Source organism: Pleurodeles waltl, chromosome 11, assembly GCF_031143425.1.
Source record: "Pleurodeles waltl isolate 20211129_DDA chromosome 11, aPleWal1.hap1.20221129, whole genome shotgun sequence".
Classification (NCBI taxonomy): Eukaryota; Metazoa; Chordata; class Amphibia; order Caudata; family Salamandridae; genus Pleurodeles; species Pleurodeles waltl.
The window spans coordinates 360,065,538-360,081,064 of NC_090450.1; positions in this window are offsets into that span (position 1 = coordinate 360,065,538).

The following is a 15,527-nucleotide window of genomic DNA, read 5'->3' on the forward strand; positions in this document are numbered from 1 at the left end:
GACGTTTGGGAACGCTGGGTGGAAGGAAATTTGTGGCTCCTCTCAGATTCCAGAACTTTCTGCCACAGGAATGTGAGGAACATGTGTTCTTTTAGCCAAATTTTGAGGTTTGCAAAGGATTCTGAGTAACAGAACCTGGTCCGAGCCACACAAGTCACCCCATCTTGGATTTCCCTAGGTCTCTAGTTTTCAGAAATGCACAGGTTTGGTAGGTTTCCCTAGGTGGCGGCTGAGCTACAGCCAAAATCTACAGGTAGGCACTTTGCAAAAAACACCTCTGTTTTCCTTAAAAAATTTGGCGGAGTCCACGTTGCGCTTTGGGCATTTCCTGTCGTGGGCGCTAGGCCTACCCACACAAGTGAGGTATCATTTTTATCGGGAGACGTGGGGGAACGCTGCGTGGAAGGAAATTTGTGGCTCCTCTCCGATTCCAGAACTTTCTGCCACAGAAATGTGAGGAACATGTGTTTTTTTAGCCGAATTTTGAGGTTTGCAAAGGATTCTGGGTAACAGAACCTGGTCCGAGCCACACAAGTCACCCCATCTTGGATTCCCCTAGGTCTCTAGTTTTCAGAAATGCACAGGTTTGGTAGGTTTCCCTAGGTGGCGGCTGAGCTACAGGCCAAAATCTACAGGTAGGCACTTTGCAAAAAACACCTCTGTTTTCCTTCAAAAATGTGGCTGTGTCCACGTTGCGCTTTGGGGCGTTTCCTTTTGCGGGCGATAGGCCTACCCACACAAGTGAGGTATCATTTTTTTCGGGAGACGTGGGGGAATGCTGGGTGGAAGGAAATTTGTGGCTCCTCTCAGATTCCAGAACTTTCTGCCACAGGAATGTGAGGAACATGTGTTTTTTTAGCCAAATTTTGAGGTTTGCAAAGGATTCTGGGTAACAGAACCTAGTCCGAGCCACACAAGTCACCCCATCTTGGATTCCCCTAGTTCTCCAGTTTTCAGAAATGCACAGGTTTGGTAGTTTTCCCTAGGTGGCGGCTGAGCTACAGCCAAAATCTACAGGTAGGCACTTTGCAAAAAACACCTCTGTTTTCCTTAAAAAATTTGGCGGAGTCCACGTTGAGCTTTGGGCATTTCCTATCGTGGGCGCTAGGCCTACCCACACAAGTGAGGTATCATTTTTATCGGGAGACGTGGGGGAACGCTGCGTGGAAGGAAATTTGTGGCTCCTCTCAGATTCCAGAACTTTCTGCCACAGAAATGTGAGGAACATGTGTTTTTTTAGCCGAATTTTGAGGTTTGCAAAGGATTCTGGGTAACAGAACCTGGTCCGAGCCACACAAGTCACCACATCTTGGATTCCCCTAGGTCTCTAGTTTTCAGAAATGCACAGGTTTGGTAGGTTTCCCTAGGTTGCGGCTGAGCTACAGGCCAAAATCTACAGGTAGGCACTTTGCAAAAAACACCTCTGTTTTCCTTCAAAAATTTGGCTGTGTCCACGTTGCGCTTTGGGGCGTTTCCTGTTGCGGGCGCTAGGCCTACCCACACAAGTGAGGTATCATTTTTATCGGGAGACGTGGGGGAACGCTGGGTGGAAGGAAATTTGTGGCTCCTCTCAGATTCCAGAACTTTCTGCCACAGAAATGTGAGGAACATGTGTTTTTTTAGACAAATTTTGAGGTTTGCAAAGGATTCTGGGTAACAGAACCTGGTCCGAGCCACACAAGTCACCCCATCTTGGATTCCCCTAGGTCTCTAGTTTTCAGAAATGCACAGGTTTGGTAGGTTTCCCTAGGTGGCGGCTGAGCTACAGGCCAAAATCTACAGGTAGGCACTTTGCAAAAAACACCTCTGTATTCCTTCAAAAATTTGGCTGTGTCCACGTTGCGCTATGGGGCGTTTCCTGTCACGGGCGCTAGGCCTACCCACACAAGTGAGGTATCATTTTTATCGGGAGACGTGGGGGAATGCTGGGTGGAAGGAAATTTGTGGCTCCTCTCAGATTCCCGAACTTTCTGCCACAGAAATGTGAGGAACATGTGTTTTTTTAGCCAAATTTTGAGGTTTGCAAAGGATTCTGGGTAACAGAACCTGGTCCGAGCCACACAAGTCACCCCATCTTGGATTCCCCTAGGTCTCTAGTTTTCAGAAATGCACAGGTTTGGTAGGTTTCCCTAGGTGGCGGCTGAGCTACAGGCCAAAATCTACAGGTAGGCACTTTGCAAAAAACACCTCTGTATTCCTTCAAAAATTTGGCTGTGTCCACGTTGCGCTATGGGGCGTTTCCTGTCACGGGCGCTAGGCCTACCCACACAAGTGAGGTATCATTTTTATCGGGAGACATGGGGGAACGCTGGGTGGAAGGAAATTTGTGGCTCCTCTCAGATTCCAGATCTTTCTGCCACAGGAATGTGAGGAACATGTGTTTTTTTAGCCAAATTTTGAGGTTTGCAAAGGATTCTGGGTAACAGAACCTGGTCCGAGCCACACAAGTCACCCCATCTTGGATTCCCCTAGTTCTCCAGTTTTCAGAAATGCACAGGTTTGGTAGGTTTCCCTAGGTGGCGGCTGAGCTACAGCCAAAATCTACAGGTAGGCACTTTGCAAAAAACACCTCTGTTTTCCTTAAAAAATTTGGCGGAGTCCACGTTGCGCTTTGGGCATTTCCTATCGTGGGCGCTAGGCCTACCCACACAAGTGAGGTATCGTTTTTATCGGGAGACGTGGGGGAACACTGCGTGGAAGGAAATTTGTGGCTCCTCTCAGATTCCAGAACTTTCTGCCACAGAAATGTGAGGAACATGTGTTTTTTTAGCCGAATTTTGAGGTTTGCAAAGGATTCTGGGTAACAGAACCTGGTCCGAGCCACACAAGTCACCACATCTTGGATTCCCCTAGGTCTCTAGTTTTCAGAAATGCACAGGTTTGGTAGGTTTCCCTAGGTTGCGGCTGAGCTACAGGCCAAAATCTACAGGTAGGCACTTTGCAAAAAACACCTCTGTTTTCCTTCAAAAATTTGGCTGTGTCCACGTTGCGCTTTGGGGCGTTTCCTTTTGCGGGCGATAGGCCTACCCACACAAGTGAGGTATCATTTTTTTCGGGAGACGTGGGGGAATGCTGGGTGGAAGGAAATTTGTGGCTCCTCTCAGATTCCAGAACTTTCTGCCACAGGAATGTGAGGAACATGTGTTTTTTTAGCCAAATTTTGAGGTTTGCAAAGGATTCTGGGTAACAGAACCTAGTCCGAGCCACACAAGTCACCCCATCTTGGATTCCCCTAGTTCTCCAGTTTTCAGAAATGCACAGGTTTGGTAGGTTTCCCTAGGTGGCGGCTGAGCTACAGCCAAAATCTACAGGTAGGCACTTTGCAAAAAACACCTCTGTTTTCCTTAAACAATTTGGCGGAGTCCACGTTGCGCTTTGGGCATTTCCTATCGTGGGCGCTAGGCCTACCCACACAAGTGAGGTATCATTTTTATCGGGAGACGTGGGAGAACGCTGCGTGGAAGGAAATTTGTGGCTCCTCTCAGATTCCAGAACTTTCTGCCACAGAAATGTGAGGAACATGTGTTTTTTTAGCCGAAATTTGAGGTTTGCAAAGGATTCTGGGTAACAGAACCTGGTCCGAGCCACACAAGTCACCACATCTTGGATTCCCCTAGGTCTCTAGTTTTCAGAAATGCACAGGTTTGGTAGGTTTCCCTAGGTTGCGGCTGAGCTACAGGCCAAAATCTACAGGTAGGCACTTTGCAAAAAACACCTCTGTTTTCCTTCAAAAATTTGGCTGTGTCCACGTTCGCTTTGGGGCGTTTCCTGTTGCGGGCGCTAGGCCTACCCACACAAGTGAGGTATCATTTTTATCGGGAGACGTGGGGGAACGCTGGGTGGAAGGAAATTTGTGGCTCCTCTCAGATTCCAGAACTTTCTGCCACAGAAATGTGAGGAACATGTGTTTTTTTAGCCAAATTTTGAGGTTTGCAAAGGATTCTGGGTAACAGAACCTGGTCCGAGCCACACAAGTCACCCCATCTTGGATTCCCCTAGGTCTCTAGTTTTCAGAAATGCACAGGTTTGGTAGGTTTCCCTAGGTGGCGGCTGAGCTACAGGCCAAAATCTACAGGTAGGCACTTTGCAAAAAACACCTCTGTATTCCTTCAAAAATTTGGCTGTGTCCACGTTGCGCTATGGGGCGTTTCCTGTCACGGGCGCTAGGCCTACCCACACAAGTGAGGTATCATTTTTATCGGGAGACGTGGGGGAATGCTGGGTGGAAGGAAATTTGTGGCTCCTCTCAGATTCCCGAACTTTCTGCCACAGAAATGTGAGGAACATGTGTTTTTTTAGCCAAATTTTGAGGTTTGCAAAGGATTCTGGGTAACAGAACCTGGTCCGAGCCACACAAGTCACCCCGTCTTGGATTCCCCTAGGTCTCTAGTTTTCAGAAATGCACAGGTTTGGTAGGTTTCCCTAGGTGGCGGCTGAGCTACAGGCCAAAATCTACAGGTAGGCACTTTGCAAAAAACACCTCTGTATTCCTTCAAAAATTTGGCTGTGTCCACGTTGCGCTATGGGGCGTTTCCTGTCACGGGCGCTAGGCCTACCCACACAAGTGAGGTATCATTTTTATCGGGAGACATGGGGGAACGCTGGGTGGAAGGAAATTTGTGGCTCCTCTCAGATTCCAGATCTTTCTGCCACAGGAATGTGAGGAACATGTGTTTTTTTAGCCAAATTTTGAGGTTTGCAAAGGATTCTGGGTAACAGAACCTGGTCCGAGCCACACAAGTCACCCCATCTTTGATTCCCCTAGGTCTCCAGTTTTCAGAAATGCACAGGTTTCGTAGGTTTCCCTAGGTGGCGGCTGAGCTACAGGCCAAAATCTACAGGTAGGCACTTTGCAAAAAACACCAGTTTTCCTTCAAAAATTCGGCTGTGTCCACGTTGCGCTTTGGGGCGTTTCCTGTCGCGGGCGCTAGGCCTACCCACACAAGTGAGGTATCATTTTTATCGGGAGACGTGGGGGAAGGCTGGGTGGAAGGAAATTTGTGGCTCCTCTCAGATTCCAGATCTTTCTGCCACAGGAATGTGAGGAACATGTGTTTTTTTAGCCAAATTTTGAGGTTTGCAAAGGATTCTGGGTAACAGAACCTGGTCCGAGCCACACAAGTCACCCCATCTTGGATTCCCCTAGGTCTCTGGTTTTCAGAAATGCACAGGTTTGGTAGGTTTCCCTAGGTGGCGGCTGAGCTACAGGCCAAAATCTACAGGTAGGCACTTTGCAAAAAACACCTCTGTTTTCCTTCAAAAATGTGGCTGTGTCCACGTTGCGCTTTGGGGCGTTTCCTGTCGCGGGCGCTAGGCCTACCCACACAAGTGAGGTATCATTTTTATCGGGAGACGTGGGGGAACACTGGGTGGAAGGAAATTTGTGGCTCCTCTCAGATTCCAGAACTTTCTGCCACAGAAATGTGAGGAAGATGTGTTTTTTTAGCCAAACTTTGAGGTTTGCAAAGGATTCTGGGTAACAGAACCTGGTCCTAGCCACACAAGTCACCCCATCTTGGATTCCCCTAGGTCTCTAGTTTTCAGAATTGCACAGGTTTGGTAGGTTTCCCTAGGTGGCGGCTGAGCTACAGGCCTAAATCTACAGGTAGGCTCTTTGCAAAAAACACCTCTGTTTTCCTTCAAAAATTTGGCTGTGTCCACGTTGCGCTTTGGGGCGTTTTCTGTCGCGGGCGCTAGGCCTACCCACACAAGTGAGGTATCATTTTTATCGGGAGACGTGGGGGAACGCTTGGTGGAAGGAAATTTGTGGCTCCTCTCAGATTCCAGAACTTTCTGCCACAGAAATGTGAGGAACATGTGTTTTTTTTGCCAAATTTTGAGGTTTGCAAAGGATTCTGGGTAACAGAACCTGGTCCGAGCCACACAAGTCACCCCATCTTGGATTCCCCTAGGTCTCTAGTTTTCAGAAATGCACAGGTTTGGTAGGTTTCCCTCCCTAGGTGGCGGCTGAGCTAGAGGCCAAAATCTACAGGAAGTCACTTTGCTAAAAACAGCTCTGTTTTCTGTGATGTGTCCACGTTGTGTTTTGGGGCATATCCTGTCGCGGGCGGTAGGCCTACCCACACAAGTGAGGTATCATTTTTATCGGGAGACTTGGGGGAACATAGAATAGCAAAACAAGTGTTATTGCCCCTTGTCTTTCTCTACATTTTTCCCTTCCAAATGTAAGACAGTGTGTAAAAAAGACGTCTATTTGAGAAATGCCCTGTAATTCACATGCTAGTATGGGCACCCCGGCATTCAGAGATGTGCAAATAACCACTGCTTCTCAACACCTTATCTTGTGCCCATTTTGGAAATACAAAGGTTTTCTTGATAGCTATTTTTTACTCTTTATATTTCAGCAAATGAATTGCTGTATACCCAGCATAGAATGAAAACCCACTGCAGGGTGCAGGTCATTTATTGGCTCTGGGTACCTAGAGTTCTTGATTGACCTACAAGCCCTATATATCCCCGCAACCAGAAGAGTCCAGCAGACGTAACGGTATATTGCTTTCGAAAATCTGACATTGCAGGAAAAAGTTACAGAGTAAAACTCAGAGAAAAATTGATGTTTTTTTCACCTCAATTTCAATATTTTTCTTTTTCAGTTGTTATTTTCTGTAGGAAACCCTTGTAGGATCTACACAAATTACCCCTTGCTGAATTCAGAATTTTGTCTACTTTTCAGAAATGTTGCGGTTTCTGATCCAGCGTTGGTGTCATGCCCATTTCTGTCACTGACTGGAAGGAGGCTGAAAGCACAAACAATCGTAAAAATGGGGTATGTCCCAGTAAAATGCCAAAATTGTGTTGAAAAATTGGGTTTTCTGATTCAAGTCTGCCTGTTCCTGAAATCTGGGAAGCGGGTGATTTTATCACTGCAAACCCTTTGTTGATGCCCTTTTCAGGGAAAAAACCACAAGCCTTCTTCTGCAGCCCGTTTTTCCAATTTGTTTAAAAAAAAAACACAATTTTCACTGTTTTTTGGCTAATTTCTTGGCCTCCTTCTGGGGAACCCACAAAGTCTGGGTACCTCTAGAATCCCTAGGATGTTGGAAAAAAAGGACGCAAATTTGGCGTGGGTAGCTTACGTGAACAAAAAGTTATGAAGGCCCAAGCGCGAACTGCTCCAAATAGCCAAAAAAAGGCTCGGCACAGGAGGGGGAAAAGGCCTGGCAGCGAAGGGGTTAAAAGTTCCCAAACATTTTTTCTCTCTCTATCCTAAACCTTTTCTGTCATGTTTGCAGTAGAGCTCACTCCCGCAGTTGTCCAGGCAACATATGTGAATCTAAACTTTAAAAATTTGAGTGGTCTCTGCATTGAAAGAGGTTTAGCAATTGTTAAGAATCCTACAAAAGATCTTCTCCTTAGCATTCTCCTAGAAAGTGACCGGAACCAGTCTGGCCCATCCCAGGATCAGGAGGTAAAAGAGGGGGGTACCCAGCCAGACTCAGAGGAGTCCCCTGAGGATGCTGGGGAGGGTTCTTCCAAGGACCTGTCAGCTAACAGGCCATCTAGTGACACTGGTAGTGGGAGGGGGTCACACACTAGTAGGGCACCTTTCACTCCTATAGGCCAGGTTACTAGAGTCCAGCCAGTTAGGTACAGTTCTCTCTCTGCCAATTCCCACATGTCTTCTGTGTCTCACAATTCCGAAGCCTCACACCCTGAGGATAACTTAATGGAAAGGGAACTCAGAAAGCTGAGGTTGGAAGAGGCCAGGCTGAAGCTTAAACAGCAGCAGCTGCCCTTATACAGGGAATCTCTGGATGTGGAAAGGGAAAGGCAGAGGTTGAGGTTAGTACTCCATGGTGGCAGCAGCAGTGTTTTTGATAGCAATCCTGTTAGAGAGCAAGATTCCAGAAACCTGCATAAAATAGTACCCCCTTACAAGGAGGGGGATGACATTAACAAGTGGTTTGCTGCACTTGTGAGGGCCTGTATGGTACAGTTGGTCCCTCAAGGGCAGTGGGCTGCTATCTTGTGACTATCTGTCACGAGTAAGGGTAGGGATAGGCTCCTTACTGTCAGAGAAAGTGATGCTAACAATTACAGAGTTTTGAAGGATGCCCTCTTGGATGGATTTGACTTAGCCACTGAACAATACAGGATTAAGTTCAGAGACACTAGAAAAGAGTCCTCTCAAGACTGGACAGACTTTGTAGACTATTCAGTGAAGGTCTTGGAGGGTTGGTTATATGGCAGCAAAGTGACTGACTATGAAAGCCTGTATAATCTGATCCTGAAAGAGCATACTTTGAAGAATTGTGTGTCTTATTTGTTGCACCAGTACTTGGTAGACTCAGATCTGACCTCTCCCCAAGAATTGGTAAAGAAGGCAGACAAATGGGACAGAACAAGAGTGAACAGAAAAGTTCATACAGGGGTGACAAGGATGGCAAGAAGGAGGATGGTAAGTCTTCTGACAAGGGTGGGGACAAAGATGAAAAACATTCTGAGTCTTCATCAGGCCCACAAAAATCCTCTTGGGGTGGTGGGTCCAAATCCTCTTCACACAATCAGAAAAAGCCATGATGGTATTTATGTGAACTAAAAGACCATTGGGCAAGTGATGCCACTTGTCCAAAGAAAAACACCAATGCTCCCCTATTACAACCCCAACTGCAACCTCTAGTGTCCCTAGTAATAGCAGTGGTGGTGGGAAGTCTACTACAAATAGCCAATCCAAGGGTGTAGATGGGCTCACTATTGGCAGTGTAGTTGGGGTTGGTCTTGTTAGGGAGACCACAGAAGCTGTTTTAGTCTCTGATGGTGGCATTGACTTTGCCACCTTGGTTGCTTGCCCTCTTAATATGGATAAGTACAAGCAACTACTCCTAATTTATGGTGTTGAGGTTGAGGCCTACAGGGACACTGGAGCCAGTGTAACTATGGTTATAGAGAAACTGGTTTACCCTGATCAACACCTACTTGGTCAGCAGTACCAAGTGAGTGATGCTCACAACAACACACTTAGCCATCCGATGGCTGTTGTGAATCTCAACTGGGGGGGGGGGGGAGTTACTGGTCCAAAGAAAGTTGTGGTAGCCACTGAATTACCTGTAGATTGCTTACTAGGCAATGATTTGGAGGCATCAGCTTGGGCTGAAGTGGAGTTGGAGGCTCATGCAGCAATACTGGGCATTCCTGGGCATATTTTTGTTTGATAAGGGCTCAGGCTAAAAAGCAAAAAGGACAGAGAAACTTGGATCCTGGAACAATGGACCAAGTGTTCCCAAAAGCTAGGGGTAGGAAGGGTAAATCCTTGTCCACTATTCCTCCCTTACCATAAGATTCCCCTTTTGAGGAAGAGGAATCCTCTCCCTGTGCAGAACCTACACCAGAGGAGCTGGCAGCAGACACTGCTGAGCTTTTGGGTGTAGGGGGGCCTGCTGGGAGGAGCTGAGTGTGGCACAGCAGACCTGTCCCACACTAGAGGGTTTGAGACAGCAAGCTGTCAAACAGCAGAATGGGGATGTCAGTGATAGCCATAAGGTGTATTGGGAAGACAACCTCCTGTATACTGAGTCAAGGGACCCTAACCCTGGAGCTGCCAGGATATTGGTTATCCCTTTGCAGTACAGGGACTTTCTTCTTACCTTGGCACATGACATTCCTTTGGCTGAGCATTTGGGCCAAAGTAAAACTTGGGACAGTCTTGTTCCCCTGTTTCACTTGCCTCCTATGTCAGAGGACACCAAAGAGTTTTGTCGCTCTTGTGTGACCTGCTAAGCTAGTGGCAAGATTGGTGGCAGTCCAAAGGCCCCCTTAATTCCACTCCCTGTGGTTGGGGTATCCTTTGAAAAGGTATGGGTTGACATAGTTGGCCCCCTTGACCCTCCAACAGCTTCAGGCAATAGGTTTATCCTTGTGATAGTGGACCATGCCACTAGGTATCCTAAAGCCACCCCCTTAAGGACCACTACAGCTCCTGCAGTGGCAAAGGTCCTCCTGGACATTTTTTCCAGGGTGGGTTTCCCTAAGGAAGTGGTGCCAGACAGAGGTATTTACTTCATGTCTGCATACCTCTAAGCAATGTGGAAGGAGTGTGATGTAACATACAAGTTCACTACTCCTTATCATCCACAAACAAATGGTCTGGTTGAGAGGTTTAATAAAACTCTCAAAGGTATGATAATGGGACTCTCTGAAAAATTCAGAAGGAGATGGGATGTCCTGTTACCTTGCCTCATTTTTGCTTAGAGGGAGGTACCTCAAAAAGGGGTGGGCTTCAGCCCCTTTGAACTCCTCTTTGGGAACCCTGTGCGAGATCCCCTTGCACTTGTTAAGGAGGGTTGGGAACAACCTTTAAAAGCTCCTAAACAAGACATTGTGGATTATGTAATTGGCCTAAGATCAAGAATGGCTGAGTACATGAAAAAGGCCAGTAAAAACCTTCAGGCCAGCCAGGAGCTGCAAAAGCAATGGCTTGACCAGAGGGCTGTCCTGACCCAGTACCACCCAGGACAGAAGGTATGGGCATGGAGCCCCAAGAGCACTTCAGGACAAATGGAGTGGACCCCATCTAATTGTTGAGAAAAAGAGTTAGGTTACCTACTTGGTGGACCTGGACACTGCCAGGAGTCCCCTTAGGGTGCTCCATGTCAACCGCCTAAAACCCTACTATGACAGGGCCAATCTTACCCTGCTCATGGCAAATGATGAGGAACAGGAAGAAGTGAGTGACCCTCTACCTGATCTCTTCTCCACCACTGAAGCTGATGGCTTAGTGGAGGGAGTAGTACTTGCAGATTGCCTTACTGCTGAGCAGAAAGACAACTGTATAAATCTCTTAAGTCAGTTTTCTGAACTCTTCTCACTAATACCAGGTACCACTACTTGGCGTGAGCATACAATCAATACTGGAGACAGTTTACCTGTCAAAAGTAAGATTTATAAGCAGCCTGACCATGTCAGGGACTGCATTAAACAAGAGGTGCAGAAAATGTTAAACTTAGGAGTGATTGAGTTTGGATCCCCCACGGTCACAGCACTACCTTGCTGCCTCCGTGTCCCTGACCCCCGCCCATGCTGCTGTTCACTTGTTCGAGGCCCTCCTCCACCCGCAGGCACCAGCCTGCGCCTCATCCCTGGAGTCTAGTGGGCTCCAGGAAAGCTTCGCTAGATTTTTGCTTTGCCTATTTTCTGTTTTCGTGCTCTGTTTGTTTTGCGCTGTGTCCCCCTGTTCCGCTCCGCTCATTGTGCCTGTATTTTGCCCCTTGTACTGATTAGTGCCATTTCCTCTGTTTTGCCCTGTACTTTGCCCTTTGTCCTTTTGTGCCTTTTTCCCTCCGTTTCTGTTCCTCTCTCTGTGCGTGTACTTTGCCCCTTGTTTATTGTGCCTTTTTTCCTCCGTTTCTGTTCCTCTCTCTGTGCCTGTATCTTGCCCCTTGTTTATTGTGTCTTTTTTCCTCCGTTTTTGTTCATCTCTCTGTGTCCGTATCTTCCCCCTTGTGTGCTCCCCTGCTCCGGCTCCCTCTGAACCGCTCACCACTCCCCTGCCGCTGCGTCCCCACCCCCCTTGCGCCCCCGCCTCCCAGCTGCTCCTCCCTCCCTCCTCCCTTCTTAATGGCGGTCGCTGCGCGTCGAGGGTGAGTGACCTCTGACCAACCTTTGGCCAGGAGCTCGCTCCGCCACGATCGCAGCACCATCTTGCTGCCTCCGTGTCCCTGACCCCCACCCACGCTGCTGTTCATGTGTTCGAGGCCCTCCTCCACCCGCAGGCATCCGCCTGCACCTCATCCCTGGTGTCTAGTGGGCTCCAGGTAAGCTTCGCTAGACTTTTGCTTTGCCTATTTTCTGTTTTCGTGCTCTTTTTGTTTTGCGCCGTTGTCCTGCCATTTGATAAAGTTTGTTTTGACCAATGACTTTGTGTTTCACCACTGCGCATATTAGTTGCTCAATGTTCACCAGTAGCACATGGTATGTTTTGTTCAGTTGAGCCGCCTATTGGCTTTGACATGGCATTAGCCATTACTTTCTGTATTCAGTTTAGCCGCCTATGGGCTTTGACATTGCATTAGTCATTACATTCTGTATTCTGCCTATTGGCTTTGACATGACATTAGCCATTACTTTCTGTATCCAGTCTAGCCGCCTATTGGCTTTGACATTGCATTCCTATTGGCTTTGACATGATGTATTCAATTTAGCTGCCTATTGACTTTGAAATGCTATTAGATATTCTGCCTATTGGCTTTGACATGATATTCAGCTTAACTGCCTATTGGCTTTGACATGATATTAGACATTGCATTTTGTATTCAGCTCCGCTGCCTTTTGGCTTTGACATGATATTATACATTGCATTTTGTATTCAGCTCAGCTGCCTATGGGCTTTGACATGATATAAGACATTGTATTTTGTATTCAGCTTAGATGCCTATTGGCTTTGACATGACACTAGACATTGCATTTGATATTTAGGTTAGCTGCCTATTGCCTTTAACATGACATTGCATTTGATATTTAGGTTAGCTGCCCATTGCCTTTAACGTGGAGTTAGACATGGCAGTTGAGAATCTAAGCTGTATTTTTCCAAGCTGTGTTTTTGCACCAGAGAACCAAGATGTTTTGCTCTCACAGTAGACTAGACCTGATAAGAGAGAGTACATGGGCGTCGTTTCTCTTCCCTTGAGCTTGGGAACAGGAGTAGTCTTGGAGACCTGGCCAGTCTCCAAAAGGCTTGCTCAGCTTCCCAGGTCTGAGAGGAGGGGGCACACCTTTGTAACGAATGTAACAGGCTGCAGAGAGTCAGATTTGAATCTGCCGGACCTCGTGCTGGAGCTTGGCGCAGGCTGCCAGCAATCCCGTGTGGGTAGATGAATCTCTCTTTCTCGCGGCTGACAGGGGTCCTCAGCTTGCAGACCTTAGAAAGATGAAGCTGTGAATAGTTCCCACACGGTGAAGTATTTGTTTTGCTTTGCATTCAATATCTTATAAATATAACCTGCTGTGTATATTGCAAACTGATATATTTTGTTTGATTAACGCGGACTTGAAAGCTACTAATTCGTCATTCATATAACAACAATAAAAGTCTTCTTTGACCTCAGAAGTGCATTTCTGTTGTGTTATGTTAGTGCTTAGAAACTAAATAAGAGGAAAGCACTACAATTGGTACCTGGAGTCGTGGGGTGTCGGTCAGTAAGAGGTGATTAAGAAGGGGTTTGACGAGTTAGTAGATTTCTAAGTGCACACTTTAAAAGTGTAATTGTTTTTTTGTTGTTTGGAGAATTACAGAAATTGTTTTCTGTTTGGAGAATCACAGTAGCACGGCAGACCATGTCTGAGAATACATGTGTTGATGAACTGCCTGGTGGTGCTAAGAAAAACTGTGAATTGTTTTCTGTTTGGGGAATTACAGAAGAAAATGCATGTGTAGCTAAAAGGCCTGATAATGTTTTGAGAAATAATTCCCGTTGTATATATGTAGAAAACGTGTGTTTTGGAAGTAATGATGACAGAAAGGTCTGGATACCTTTATCTGCTTACAGAGAAATGCAGGAGAAATGTAGGAAGTTGGAACATGAAAATAGGAATTTACGTGAGCAAATTAGCCCGACTGAAAGTTATAAAAAGGCTGTTTTTGAAGAATCTTTCTTGTCCCATTCCAGTAATGAGGGGGTTAAGACAGCTCCGAGCTGCACTGAGTTTCCGTGTGAGCCAGGGTTTTTGGCAGCCAAAATGCATTCCTTAACTGATAACACGGAGGAGAGAGACCAGAATGTGATTTACGAGTTACCGTTGCAAAATGCACAAGTAAAAGGAAAGATTTTAGAGCAAGACACCCCGAGTTTCATTAGCTTGTTTGATTTTTGGAAAAAGAATAGCCCTCATTTGAGAGAAATCCTAACACTTTTGTACATGGTCACTGTGAAAAATAATATGCAGCTGCGCGCTTGTGATTTGGCAAATGAAATAATGCAGACTTCAGGTTTCTGCGCAGTGCAAGAAGGAAATACTGATGTACATGTAGATCATGAACAAGGGAAGAAAATAGTGCCCCTAGCTAGAATCATACAATGGATCTGGTACTTGCAAGACAGGGCTAGAGTACCACAGATAAAAGAATTATCAATGAAATTGTGTGCACCATTTGAATTCGTGTCTACTGAAGATAAAAAGCATGTTTGTTTTACTAATGATTCATTGACTGAAATGTTGTTTTCTGGCACAGGAGAAGGAACAGCGTTGTATAATGTGTGTCAGATTTTAAAGCAAGAGCTACGTGAGATGTGTCATTTTTATGCTGATTTTTGGTTCTTTGATAATGTTTTAGCCACATGGCTTGTACCTAACTGGTTCAATTACCTTGCAGATGTTAATGAGAAAAATTCAGAGAGAGAAGTGTACACCCAGAATTCTGCCTTAGTGGGGATAGCTATGTGGGTGCCCCAGAAATGTGAAAAGGCCACTTACAGGTGGGCAGAGATGAGAGAGATGCCCATTCCCCTAGATTTGATAAAAACTGTGCAGCACGCACAAAAGCAATCTGTCATGCAAGCAGTCACAGAGCAGTTGGGGAGAGGAAAGTTACCAGAACAGAAATGGCAAATTGATCAGGTTTTAGGGAGAGTGATTGCTGCAAATTACCAAGGAAAAATCGAAATTATGCTGATACCTAGAAAAGAATCTGATTTATTCATACAAATTGGAGACAGAATGGCCCAAATTGGCGAAAATGCAGTGAATGGAGGTTTGGTAAAGAAGGAGTCTGCCCCAGCCCTTCTGACAGTGCAAGAAAAGGGGAGCTGTGGCGCAGCAGATAAAAACCTCAGTGCTGATGTGTGGGCTGAAGCCCCAAGTGATCCTCCAGAACCTGCAGAAAATATAACAAAGGGCCTCAAAAACGTCCTGCTGATTATAAAACAGGGAAAGAAAGAGGAAGGGTGCAGTTTAAATGAAAAATGTTATTTGCAAGAAAAGTCATACTTGTTTCTTTTGCAGATCCTACCACGTTTCGCCACTGTCCCTGAGTGCGCTGTGTGGTCCCCCTTCCGGTGTGTGCGTGTGGGGTCGGGGAAGGGACCGAACCCCCAACCTGAACCTGGCTGAGTAAAGTGCCAGCACCATGGATCCATTTTGCGCAAACTGCGCCTTCAGTTCAAGTTCAACTTGTTTGCTGTGTTTTTTTTTTTTTCCCTCTCGTATGGAACTCTGACTTTTGCTTACCTTCCAGAAAACCTTTCAGGTGGACCGTGCACCTTTACATGAGCAGAACTCATGCCACATCAAATTGCTAACACTGTTGAATTAGAGACTCATTCAGAAAAAAAAAAATTGCCCAGTCTTTTCTATGTAGATGTATCTGATGTGAAAGGTTATGAAATCAATGTGTTAATTCACTTCTATTGCTTTACAGGGATTGCTTTGATCATAATGTTTTTTTTTGTGCTGATGTTTTTTTTTTTTTTTGTTTGTTTGAAATATGAGATATGTGAAACAAAAATTCATTGGTCAAAGGGCGGAATGTCCTGCCATTTGATAAAGTTTGTTTTGACCAATGACTTTGTGTTTCA